The sequence below is a fragment of the Hemicordylus capensis genome, chromosome 3, assembly GCF_027244095.1.
Source record: "Hemicordylus capensis ecotype Gifberg chromosome 3, rHemCap1.1.pri, whole genome shotgun sequence".
NCBI classification, from domain to species: Eukaryota; Metazoa; Chordata; class Lepidosauria; order Squamata; family Cordylidae; genus Hemicordylus; species Hemicordylus capensis.
This window is the reverse complement of record NC_069659.1, coordinates 77,643,695-77,657,946: the sequence shown is the minus strand read 5'-3', so window position 1 is coordinate 77,657,946 and position 14,252 is coordinate 77,643,695.

Sequence of the window (14,252 nt, the reverse complement as noted above, 5' to 3'; positions counted from 1 at the left end):
CGGGTGGAGAACAACAGACCACCTCGAGTGTTTGGTGGTTGTCGTCGACGACAAGGAGGAGGTGTGTGTGTGTTCTCTGTCTGCTGAGCTCTTCTTGAAAATTTTATTTTAAAAAAAATAGCACGAGAGCCGGCGCTGGCTGGCAGCAGCTGCTGACCCCAAAGTTGTCTGGGGCGTGGGCGGGGGGCAGGCAGCAGCGGGGCTGGTGGGAGGAGGAGCATTGGGAAGGGGAAAGCAGCCGCCACAGCCCTGCTGCACTCCGGGCAGGATCATTTCATGCTGTGGTGTTTTTGTGTGTGTGTGTCCAGAGAGAGTGCCTCTCTCCCCATCCTTATAGCGCCTAAAGTCTCTGCTCAGCCTTCCTGCCCGGGGCTGATTGAATGGAGAAGGAGGAGGGCGGGGGCTCCTCCAGGCAGCTACAGTTGAGGGTCGGCGTGGCAAAACTGGGAGGCTGCGCGTGTACGCCCAACAGGCGCCACCACGAAAGGCGATCTTTGTCTGTCCCGCCCCTCCTCTCTGCGAAGTGCTTGCAAACCCACGGGACGCTGCTGAGTGACGACAAAAATGCAGATTCCCTTCAGGTTTCATGCGAGCCGCAGTGCCTAGTTAGCTAATTAACCCCTTTGTCTCTAGAGCTTACTGAGTTTCATTGCCTTAAAGGAGAATTTAAATCAGGACAGACAAAGTGGGTGAGTGAGCTACGTAGGGGCGTAACAAGGTTGGAGGGGGCCCAGAGACAAGATTTTAAAATGGGCCCCCCCACCTGCCATCACCGCCTACCACAAAGCGGGGACTGGGCGGACAGGCGGCACAAAGCGGGGAGCAGGCGGGCGGCACAAAGCGGGGACTGGGCGGGCGGGTGGCACAAAGCGGGGAGCGGGCGGGCGGCACAAAGCGGGGACTGGGCGGACAGGCGGCACAAAGCACATGTATGCTGAATTTGATTGCACTATGGTCACTGTTCCCTAAAGGGTCGATGATAATGACATCACACACCAGGTCCTGGGTTTAAGTCCAAGGTCGCCTGCTCTCTGGTTGGTTCCAAGACCAACTGTTCTAGGGTACAGTCCTTCAGTGTATCTAGAAATTTGAGCTCTTTGTAATTACCTGACTGTGAATTCACCCAGTCTATCTGGGTAAACATTCAGTGAACAAGCCTTTCTAAGTTTCCAGCTTTTCTGGAGGAAGACGTGAGCACTCCTCCATAGTATATCAAATTCTTTCCAAAGAATATTTATTTGTCTGTAGGACCCTTGGTTTTATCTCTGGCAAAGGTGATCCCCAACTCACTACAAAGGGCTACAAAGGAATGGAGCAAATGGGAGCACTGATCTGTGCCTACTCAGCCTGTGAAAAGAAAATCATCAAGCTAGTGTGCAGAAGAATCAAGGCCTGCCCTACACCAAACAGCCCATTCTAACATGGAGCTGAAATATTCAAAAGCGGTGCATGATACGGAACATCCCATAGGCAACGCTCTGTTGATATAATAACTGCCCTGAAACGTAAACCTCAAGAGGTCAAAATCATTGGGGTGGACTGGCAACAGATGGAAAGCAGACTCGATATCACACTTGGCCATAAGGGCCCCATGCCCACAGGAACATACCATTTTCACAACCTTATCAAACGAAGTGTACCTAACCAAACAAAGTTCAGGCGGTATACCATCATTCACAGAGGCACCCCAGGGAAAAGACAGATGATGAATAAGACGGTATTCCCCAGGAGCCTTCTTAGGCACTATTCCCAATGGGGAGACGCGAAGCATGGACAAAGGTAGGGCTGCAAATGGATTAAGTACCCTACAGAGAGATACTTCTGGATATTCCATGTATCCCGACACACTCCAAACCTGGGCCGGGCAGGCCCAGCCATTCACCAGTGCCCAGCTGCTGCCAAAGCTGCCACGTCCTGAAAGTGCTGCTGGAAGCGCCACTGAGAACACCACTGAGCCCTGTCACTGCCACAGGCCCCAGCCTTCGCTGCCACTGAATGCTCTCCCTGCGTTCATTCTCCCTGCCTTTGAGAAACTGACTGGTAAGAAGAACTCTGTTGCAGCCATTTGTCACCTAATCCTCGCCCCCACTACCAAGGAGCCAATAGGCTCTCACCCCAGCCTCGTGCTCCTTGAAAAGGGGTCTGCGGCAAACATGCCATGCCACCCATACAGACAGTGAGCGGCTGAATTTGAGAAAGTAGAATGTTGCTGAGCAAACTGATTTCGCCTCTGTTATATTCATCCCCAGTGGTTTGTTTTTTTATTCTTGCGCAAAATGGTGCAAAACTCTTTATGAGGTGGTATGTTTGTGGTGGTGGAGAAAAGAATTGCATTCCTATGCAAGGCCACTGAACCAACACTCCCTTGCTTCAAGTGAGTCACATCCTTCTGTGCTGCCTGTCTGCAGTGGCATTGGGAGGCACCATTTTACAGTGGCGCCTGGAAAGCAACTGCCAGAAGCTGGAGGACTTTGTTAAGTGCTTTGGCTTATAGGTTCCCTTGGGGTTCTGCTTGTTCTCATACTGTTTAACCTCTACATAAACCTGCTGCAGGCCTTCCAGAATTGGACTGATATCATCAATGTGCTGATTACAATTTGGGTGGGTGGGTGATTTCTGAATTTAATTAGACTAATTTATCATGAACATAAACTGCTGTTTTCAATGCCATTGGTATTCCCCCATAGACAAGACTTGCAGCAGTATGCACAATTGCAGTGGGTGCATGTGTTGAATCATTCAGCCAGTCTGTTCTTTAGTACATGACAATCTGACTCAAGATGCTCAATGACATGCTGAATGAATCAGTCTTTAGAATCTAGCCTAGGCAAAGATGTGGCCACATAGAAAAGAGGCCATTGAAGTGCAATTTCAAAGTAATAATTAAAATGGTCTGTATAATTCAGCAGCCCAATCACCTGCATGTTCCGCCAGCCTATTATTTATTTATTTCATAAAAGCAGCTTCTGGTATGGGAAGAGTTAACTGTAGACCCAGACAGTCCCCCGCTGATCCGGTAATGAGTAAGCAATGCTGCTGAATGTCAATAGCTTGTTGTGAACTTGGGTAACCTAGCTGAGCCCCTGTGCTTGCCAAAGCTGGAGGAGGTAATCAGCTTGACCTCTGTGACCTTCCTGAGGCTGTTCTGTGTCTTGCATCCACAAGTCTGTTTGCATATGACTGCTACGTGCTGCTTTGGCCGAGTGTGTTTTATAACAACTATGTCTGCGTCAGCTGATGAAAGTAATCTAATATACATTAGTCACTGGCTATATGTTACGCTATATAGTATGTAGTCATTTCTTTCTAACTTGAGTGTTGAATCATCCCCACCTGGGAAATCTTTTTAGGATTTCCAGGAATGGCTGTGGCATATGACCTTCAACTGTTATTAAAAGAAGTCAATGATTGTATAACCGCCTGTAAGAGATCTTCATGTCTTTGTGGGGTTTGGTTTCATCAAATGCCTACACATTTCTGAGCTTCACAGGTTCTTTATTTCTCTACTTGTTGATCCCTCCATAAGTATGTATTTATTCCTTCACAGCACTTGTTTATCTACCAGCTTAAAAAATAATGTTTAGAGGAAGGGGACCCCTATTCCTTTCATATTCAAACAGATTTATTTTAATAGCAACAGTTCAGTTGTCCCAGCTTCTCCAGTAAACTAGAATGTTGGTTTATCGGTTATCTCCAGCAATGTTATCTAAGAGTTTATTTCTAGAAAGCTTTCACCTCAGCTTTAGCAGGGAACAATACATTTGGTGAAAATCCCAAGTTATGTTTACCAACATGCTGATAGGAAGAAGACACATTTGCTGGGCATAAGTAATTGGTTTTAATCCTTCCTCTTCCTACCTCTTTTGGATCTCTGAGAATTATCCTAGAAAGCACATAAAAACTGAGATAATTACAAAGCAAGGGGAGCTCACTCATCACTAGTTACTGCGATCTTTAATAGATTTCACACACCCTTCCCAGGAGCTAATAGTTCGAAAACATCTATGCATAAAATAAAGTTAAGAATCTCACAATAAACACACTCAGTTATGCTTACTAAGAGGTAAATCCTTTGAACAGTTAAATTTTCTTCTGAGTATACATACATAGGATTGGGCTGTAAAATGAATGAAACATCTTAACCACTTTGCCAATCCAGGTCTGAAGCTAGTTTAGCACAAGTTACTTCAGTCAGACTGTGGTGGGTTGTGTTAACATTCTTCATTTAGCTACTTTACTACATCACACAGTAGTTCACAGTGTGAAGCAGGACTTCTTCAGGAGCTGATGTAAACTTTTTTCTGACCCTGCTTTCTCCCTGGGTCGATCTTGTCTGTGAGCCTTCAGCTGGGGTCTTGTAATGGCCATATGGATGAACTATGGATCAAAATGCCCATGTTCAAATTTTAGCTCTGCTTAAATTTACTACGTGCCTTCTAGCTGTCTCAGCCTCAGCTCCTACCTAATTTAAATTGTAGTGGAGTGTAGAGCTGTCATTTGATTAACAGCCCACAATCCAGTCAAGGGATGCACTGGTCATTTGCTGGGACATTGTGAAAGACGTCATGATGGGCACACGGTTGGCATGTCCTCCTTTTAATCACACGAGCTGGAGGGGTATTGTCTGAACTGGCCCAGTCTGTGAATGTACAGTACAGATCTGTACATGTGTACATAGTACACAGGTTGTACGATTGAACATAATGTCTGAACAGGGCTAAGATTTCACATACATTCATGTATCATACCACTAATGGTGCAGCAGGGAAATGAAATGACTAGCAACCCTGTTGGGTTGTTGGTTCGAATCCCCGTGGTATGTTTCCCCAACTATGGGAAACACCTATATCGGGCAGCAGCAATATAGGAAGATGATGAAAGGCATCATCTCAGATGGCAATGGTAAACCCCTCTGCTCCTGTATTCTACCAAAGACAACCACAGTCGACACCGACTTGACGGCACACTTTACCTTACCTTTACCACTACAAAAAGAGAAAAAGCAGCTTTCAGAACTGTAATCAGGATCTCAGAAGCACTAGGAGAAATTATTTCCTTACGTGCCAGTTTCCATTCCCAAAAATTCTCAAGCACATAATTCTTACAACATTTATGGATGATTTGAAGCAGGGGAAAGCAAGTGGGAAAAGAGTTAATCACCCACTTCTCAATTGCATTTCCTGATTTTCCAGAAGCAGGCATTCCTGTTTTAAAAAGAGCCATAGGGATAATGTTACACACATCTGTATATAACCTCTGCCTCTCAGTGTAATGAGGAGTCTATGCATGCCACAATTTGTACTAGTTGTCACTGCTGGGATAACCCTGATTTTCCTGATTAAATGCTTCTGGTGCCGGGAAAAAGGAATGGTGAGGGTCCAAGTTATATGCCATGTAGTCTATATGATGCAGTGTTACTATGAATCATGAGAAGAGAAATTTCACAGTTAAATGTGGTACACTAGCACACATTCAAAATCCCCAAGCTTGAACTGGTGTTGTGGTGTATGCAGATTGGCCACCATGATGAATTGTGGGTGAGAGTAGCCCTATTTTCAGTGATCCCTGGCAAGCCAGGTGGCCATAATGGGCAAAATAAACATGCATATATGCCAAGGGGCAACCGGACTGCCAGAGTGGACATGTTTACTCCTGCTGTCTGCCAGACACCATGACCTGGAAAGGTGTTGGTATGGTACCCTTCTCCTGGGGCTTTCATGGATTTAGCAATGGGGATAAGCTACACAGCTCTCTGGCCCGCATGCATATCTCCATGGCCTTTTGTTTTCCATGAGAGAGTGGTCCATTCTGAAGCATTACTCATCATTATCACAGTGTTCTCGCAGAGGCAGCCAGCAAGAAGCATGGCAGGCATAGAGCTGGTACATTTATGGGCTTGTCTGAGCTGCCCTCTCTATGCTTTTGACAGCAGCCACATCACAAAACCCAGGTTACAACAGCAGTGGCAGAATTTGGACAACACAGTTGCACCTTCAAACCTGAGGTATGAGTACAAGCAGTGAAACTTAATATAAACCAAAGGTTCAATTCACATTTGGGGAGTGAAACCTTGGGTCACTTTTGTGATGAAACCACAGTTTCACCCATTCGGACGACCATGAAATCAAATCTCTGCCTTGCTCACCTTTGGTTTGGCGTTATGTCCAAAGGCAGCGTGTGTTGACTCTGACAATGAGACCATTTGAAGCTGAGATACTGTAGCATTGGCAAGGAGAAGAATGCATATACATTTAGTGCATGTTCCCAACTCCTAATTAAGTTCCTAAGCAAAACTGACCTTGTGTTATATGGTGAACATGCAGACTCGATCCAAAAATGTAAAATGTTAGATGTTAAATGTGATATTTCCCCCTATCACAGAACACCCCTTTGCACAAACAAGATGAGTACTCAAGAGGATTCTTATTCAGATATTATTTCCTTGGGCACAGGAAACACACGAGGAGAAAACAGGAGCATGCTGGCTAGGAGAGGAGAGCTGGTCTTGTGGTTGCAAGCATGAATTGTCCCCTTAGCTAAGCAGGGTCTGCCTTAGTTGCATATGAATGGGAGACTTGATGTGTGAGCACTGTAAGATATTCCCCTCAGGGGATGGAGCCACTCTGGGGAAAACATCTAGGTTCAAAGTTCCTTCCCCGGCAAGACAGGGCTGAGAGAGACTCCTGCCTGCAGACTTGGAGAAGCTGCTGCCAGTCTGTGTAGACAATACTGAGCTGGATGGATCTGTGGTCTGACACAGTATATGGTAGCTTCCTGTGTTCCTAGTTATGTCAGTATACCCACTGACCTTACCACTGGGCACCTGCACGTGCCTTTGTATGAAAGTAGCAGCATTGAATGTGGGGAGGGGTTCTTCATGAGCTCTGGGAATCCAAAAAGAGGCTGCGGTTAGCTGTCGTGCTTCCCATTTCCCACTTGCATATTCATGTTATGAGGCAGCAGGGAAGAACTTCAAAAAAGGGCTATAAATAATCCTGCTTTTCTGCACATGTTGCCCTTGCTTGGAAAAGATCTACGAAGACAATGAAAATGACAGCAAGGAATATTGTGGCATCTGGAAAACTAAGACATTTATTATAAGCTTTTATTGCCCACAGTCCACTTCATCAGACTGTAGTCCACAAAAGCTTATGCTAAACTCAATGTATTCATTGTTAAGGTGCCTGTGCCACAAGATTGTTGTTTGGCATACATCTCATAGCTACCCAGCTGTAATTAAGCCAACGATGATATCTTTAGTTTTGTCAAATGTTTAGTATACCATTTTTTTTTAAAAAAGAAGCTATTGGGTCATGTTCAATTATCCTACTGAATAACTTTATCCACCAATTAGTATGAATAAATAAACACCATTCTTGAATTATTAATCAACAGATACAAGATGTTTGCAGTTAGTTTGCCATTTGCCAGCATTCAGCACTGTTTTCCTTACATATTGGTGAAAGTGTCCATGAATCAGATTTTTCTGATTTATTCTAGAAGATAGCTAACTGTTCCCAGACTTTCACTTTTATATTCTTGTTTGATAAATGTTCAAAATCTCTTTTTAAACTACAGTGCAGAATATGGAAAGTTCTGAACTTCTGTAGTTTGACTAATGTCCATGTGAGCAATGTGGTCATGTCTTCTATTCATAACTATTTTCTGAAGAACTGCCCCCAAATCAGAGGTCTCATCAGGGGGTGGCCTATGGGCCATCCACTTTAAGAAGGGTTTGGATAACTTCATGGAGGAGAGGTCTATCAATGGCTACTAGTGGGAGGGCTATAGGCCACCTCCAGCCTCAAAGGCAGGATGCCTCTGAGTACCAGTTGCAGGGGAGTAAAAGCAGGAGGGAGGGCATGCCCTCAACTCCTGCCTGTGGCTTCCAACGGCATCTGATGGGCCACTGTGTGAAACAGGATGCTGGACTAGATGGGCCTTGGGCCTGATCCAGCAGGGCTGTTCTTATGACCTCAATAAATTGCTCAGAGCCCTAAATCCCATCAGCCTCCTCTCTCCTCCATGACTTCTTTCAGAAAGGAAGGGCAACAGTGGAGGTACCTGCACAGAGCATGGGAGAGAGCTCTAGCTCACAGCTGCATCCACCCTCACAGGTGCTGCATTATATTAGTGACATTAAAAAACTTATATAATTATTCGGGGAGGGGGCGGATTGATTGAGTTTAAAGAGGACTGTAGCCCAGATCCCAGAACTCTAGCAAAAGCCCTGCCTGAAATCCACAAGTGCTTAGATATAAGGAAAACTAAAAGAATTTTTAAGAATCCAGTTTGAAGACAAATATTCCCATCCTAACAGCAGCATCTAGAACTTTTGTCACTTTGATATCTGTGGCTGACATTCTGTCTAAATTATTCAATAGCACTATTCAAGAGTTACTCTAAAATACTAAACACTCGTTTAAGACCTTCAAATTTATTGTGTGAAAACAGATGACATTACCTTGTAAAAACATTGTTAAAATGTTATTAAAAGCATAGTAAAAACAAAAGTTTCGGCATCAAACACCAGCCTCAGTGTTGTTCCTCCATCTTCTGTGGATCACCTGCTTATATTGTTCACAACTTTAATTTCACACACTCCGGCAGTAATTTCAATCAACAAATGAGCTAAAAAGGTGGGGAGGGAGAAACCAAGAGTCAAAGGGAACCAAGGTCATACAGCCGTGTGTCTGTGTTCCTACATTGCATATTCCTTAGTAGCCAATATACTTCATGGTCTCCCTTTAACCCTAACATTTACACGGGGTTTGAGTTTATCTCTCTGTATAGCCTATAGCCTAAGCAATGCTCCACCTCCAATACATCCACCTTAGTAGGCATTATTATTCCCCCATTATATTTGGTCATATGTACTGACCATGGCCTCTCTCTCTCTCTCTTCAGTTTTATATTGGAGAAACGGGAAGAATGTTAATCACTAGATTTAAAGAACACTTGGCAGATACAAAGTATGTGAAGAGAGAGAGGCCATGGTAAGTACATATGACCAAATATCATGAGGGAATAACCATACCTACTGAGGTGGATGTATTGGAGGTGGAGCGTTGCTTAGATGTCAGCATTCTGCCAGCCTGGATGCTATCCCAAACCCCTGACTAGGTGGGGCAGATTCCACCACTCTCAGAGCTTAGTCTAAGGTGACATTTTGTGGAAGCCAGAAGCTACTAGGATATCAAGCCAAGAGTCAGCACAAAGAGGGCATTCAAGTCAGTCAGTAAGGAGAATTATTGCCCTAGCTGGAAAAGGAATAGACAGCCCTTCTGAATGGAGAGCCAATACCCAACTTTAGCAGGGCTGTGTCTCCACACAATCTAGTGTCTCCACACAATCTAGTGCCTGCATTTCCTTTACTGCCAAGAGAAATGTTCCAGCCTCTAGCTTTGGTAATGCCGATTGTGCAACATGCTGTGGATTCCCAGTCCTGGCCTTGGTAGGTCCTGATAGATATATATAGGCAACATCTTGATACTCTAAAGCAAGTCTGCACAAAAGTTCTCCAGCTGTTGTTAGACTACAACTTCCATTATCCCTAACTATTGGCCACTGTGGAGGGAATTATGAAAGTTGTAGTATAACAGCAACTGGAGGGCTGAAGTTGTACAATTCTGCTCTAAATCTACTTTCATTTGGCCTAATCTAACTGCAAACCAACATACAGATGATTCAATTTTTATGTCACGTTACATGGGAAACTTTACAAAACACGAGAAACAACTATAGCAACAGGAAAATAAATAGCAGAAGTATTGAAATATTAGAGAGAAAGAGGAAGAGAAAAGCGATGTGGTTTTAGAAAAGGAAAGAAAAGAGAGGGCAAAACAAGGTTAAGGACAAAAGAGAGAGCAAGATGATAGGAGCAAGACAAAGAAGAGCCAGGTGAGAAACATAGAAAAGAGAACAGATTAACTGGGAGGGCCTGGAGAAAAAGAAGGTCAGCAAGGTGAATGAGAGCAAGAGGCAGGCAAAGGCAATGACTAGAGTAGGAGAAAACTGAGGGACAAAAAACTGTGATATGCTAGTTGTTCTGAGGATCCACTAAAGTGAGAAGTTAGCCTCTTGAAGGAGGAAGGAAACTGAATAATGTCATCTTTTCACATAATGTAATTTGGGGTACTACTTCATTGGCTCATTAGCATGCCATAAGGAAGCAAATGCGGATTTTATGGATTTTGGTTTAATAGAAAATCATAATGTTGTGCTTTTGCTCTAGACTCTCAAAACTTATTTTTAGCCTACTTTCCAAAGGGAAGAAGGCTTATGATATCACCATTTCTCTGTGATTGTCCATGTGTCCTCCTCTAATAACTTCTGCATTTACAGCCTGATGCAAACCAAATTCTCAGCACATGGGAGGGGGTCCCAGGAGAACCTGACAACTGTGATGGGGGGAGGGCTAATTTGTTTTATTGTTTCAAGAAGGTAGCCACTCAGAATCTAGGCAACACCTCTTTGTATCTCATATGCTAAAGGTGAGATACAAATCAAATTCACAACGAGGCTCTCCACACGAGCAGTGCAGAGAGCCTTAGAGGGTTCTGCGGGGAGAGTGGCCTTGGTCCACTCTCCCTGCAGATGAGCAGAGAGCACGGTCTGGGTGGCCATCATGGAGCTGGTAGGGGCAGCGCGGATCAAGGGCCGCCTGGCCCCCCAGAAGTTCCAGAATACCCCGTATGAGTGCATGGGGCATTCTGAGTGGACCCTCGATGCCGGGAGGCTTGTTGTAGCCTCCTGGTCAGGGGTCTCCTTGCAAGTCGCTGCAGCGTGACTTCACGATAAAAAATACCAGGGTTAGCAGAGCACTCGCTCTGCTAACCTTGTTTAAGGGGAGGGCTACTTTGGCGTGCTAGCTGCTACTGAACCACACGGCTCACCTGTGAGCCTGGTTGTTCTCACGATGTAGAGAAACCAGGCTGCGCTCCCTTTGCCCAGTTTTCCTCCATCATGTGGATAGCCTCAACATATGGTAGTGGATCATGGATAAGAGATATTAAAAGATACTGAAAGTAGGTTCCATTAGTTCCACTTAGAAATACTTGTTAATACCATATTACTCCTATATTGAAAGATCTACACTGGCTGCTGATAAGCTTCCAGGCAAAATACAAGGTGCTGGTTATAACCTATAAAGCCCTAAATGGCTTGGGCCCTGGATATTTAAGAGAATGTCATCTTCGTTAAGAACCCCACTGCCCATTTAGATCATCAGGAGAGGTCTGTCTGTAGTTGCCATTGGCTCGTCTGGTGGCTACTGGGGGATGGGCCTTCTCCGCTGCTGCCCCAAAGCTTTGTAACATGCTCCCTGCTGAAATAAGTGCCTCCCAATCTCTGACAACTTTTTAAAAGTCTTTGAAGACGCACTTATTCACCCAGGCTTTGAATTAAATATTGTTTTAATAGTTTTTAAATCATTTTAAAATGTTGTTTTAAAATTTAAATTGTTGTAATGTTTTAACTTTTACTATATCATTTATTTTGTTTTAACTACTGTTTTAACTTTTTGTTTGTTTGCTTGTAAACCGCCCAGAGACGTGAGTTTTGGACGGTATAGAAATATGTTAAAACAAATAAAAAATGAATAAATTAATAAGTAAAATAAATTTGATTTAATATGGAAAGTCCTCAGGGTAAACTTATTTAAAGATACATAATGAGGCAGAGCAGTGATAAGGACATTGTAGATTTAGGAGTGTTCACAAAGCATCTAATTTTAAAATGCCCAGCAGGGTAGTCTTTACTACAGAAGTTTTGATTTGTGTGGACTCTAGGAAGCAGAATAAAGAATGAACACAGCTTAAGAATGAAGCTTGAATGAAGCTAATACCAGTTGCAGGGGAGTAACAGCAGGAGAGAGGGCATGCCCTCAACTTCTGCCTGTGGCTTCCAGCGGCATCTGGTGAGCCACTGTGTGAAACAGGATGCTGGACTAGATGGGCCTTGGGCCTGATCTAGCAGGGCTGTTCTTATGTTCTTAAGATATAATTTTACAGATAGCAGTTATTTGGCAGGTTGACTAACTGGATTACTGTGTATAATTTTAGTAATTTCATCAAAAGCATTTATCAAAAAAGATATCAGAGATTTAACTGCAAGGGGCCTGTAAACATGTTTGCACAGTACGCATGTCCAGTACATGTATGTGCAGATTAACAATATTTTAAAATCTTATCTTAACATGTCCCCAAAAGGCAAAAGAGGGACAAAATCAGGAACCAGAGAGTAGGAACTGTTCCTGATAAACTAGATGTCAAAATGCATGTATAAATAAACATTTTATTCATGTGATTCATTTGTAATAATAATAATAATAATAATAATAATAATAATAATAATAATAAAACTTTGTTAGCCGCCCCATAATAAATTATTCTCTGTGTGGGTCACAACACAGCATTAAAACATTGAGTAAAAACATGCGAAATCACAACACACACACACGCACAACAAAATACAGTACAAAATACATTTTTTTTCAAGTCAGTTTTAAAAATCAGATTTAAAGGGCCTGGGTAAAAGGTCCTTATCTGGCATCTAAAATAACAAAGTTATGGTGCCAAGCAAACATCACTGGGGAGGCAGTTCCATGAACAGGGTGCAACCACTAAAAGACCCCCTCCCTAGTAGCCACCTGCCTCACCTCTTTTGTTAGGGGCATTTGGAGCACAGCCTTAAGAGGTGGCTCTTAAGTTCCAGGCTGGGACATATGGGGCAAGGCATTCTTGGTAACTCGGCCTCAAACCATTTCGGGCTTTAAAGGATAAAACCAGAACTTTGAATTGGGCCTGGAAATGGCCTGGGAGCCAGAGTAGCTGACTAAGCACTGGCTTGATATGATCAGATCATGGGACTGCAAGATTATTGCAGCTCCATTTTGTACCAGCTGCAGTTTCTTGACCATTTCCAAAAGCAGCCCCACATGCAATGCATTGCAGTCTAATCGAGAGGTTTCCAGAGCATCAGTAACTGTGGCCAAGCTATCTCTATCTGGTTATGGTCACAGTTGGCATATTAGCTGAAGCTGATAAAAGGCGCTCTGAGTCACAAAAGCCACTTGACCCTCTAGTGCCCACGGCTAGATTTCAAGAGGCCTGCACCACCTGGAAAAACCCCACTGGACAACCTTGAGAGGATACCATGGTGGATGGAAAAAAAGTTTCTTCTGTTCCATCACTGCCACAGAATAGACTCAATCATGAACTCTAACCTGTGTTTGCTCAGACTTACCCCAAGTTTTCTTCTACTTATGTACCAGCTGTCTTGAAGCTTGCCTCATCACCCTTCGATCCAGGGTATACCAAGGTGCTGCACAGCTCTGCTTTGTGGGAGATGGCACTTGGGAGTATTCGTGTCAAGTTGCCACCTGAGCTCTCTCTCCATTCCAGAAAGCAACTAGAGCTTCAACAGGAGTGCTTGCCATACCAGATGGAAAATCTTCCAGACCCCTCAGGAATAAATTGGAGACCGTCAGTCTCCAGGGGAGGACCATTTTAGTATTTATTTATTTATAACATTTCTATACTGCCCTATCCAAAGGCTTTGGGCGGTGCACAAGTAAAATATAAGAAGAAACACCATCTAAAACAGGTCAAAACAATATATAAACAAATTTAAAACAGTTCAGGGTGATTTAAAACCAATTAAGCATACTTAAACACAATTTAAAAACCTTGGAAGGCCAGGCCAAACAAGTAAGTCTTTAGGGCTCTCTTAAAAGCCAACAATGAGCCCAAACTATGGAGAGAGATGTCCCTGACTTTCGCAAAGTGGTGTAGCTGCTTTAACTCTAAACCTCAGAAGGGAGTGATCTGACCACAACAAGATGACACATCCCCCACTTTCTAATCAGCATCCTAATGCTCAGTCAACAAAACCAGATCCAGAGTGTGCCTCAGTTCATGTGTTGGGCCAACAACGTGGCACAACACATGAATTAGGAACATAGGAAACTGCTATATCATCTATCTAGCTCAGTATTGTCTTTACAGACTGGCAGCAGGCAGGAGTTTCTCTCAGCCCTATCTTGGAGAAGCCAGGGAAGGAACCTGAAACATTTTGCTCTTCCCAGAGCGGCTCCGTCCCCTGAGGGGAATACCTAACAGTGCTCACACTTCTAGTCTCCCATTCATATGCTAAAAGGGTAGACCCTGCTTAGCTAAGGGACACGTCATGCTTGCTACCACAAGACCATCTCTCCTCTCCAGACCAGCTCTCTAATTCATGGTTGTCATGGC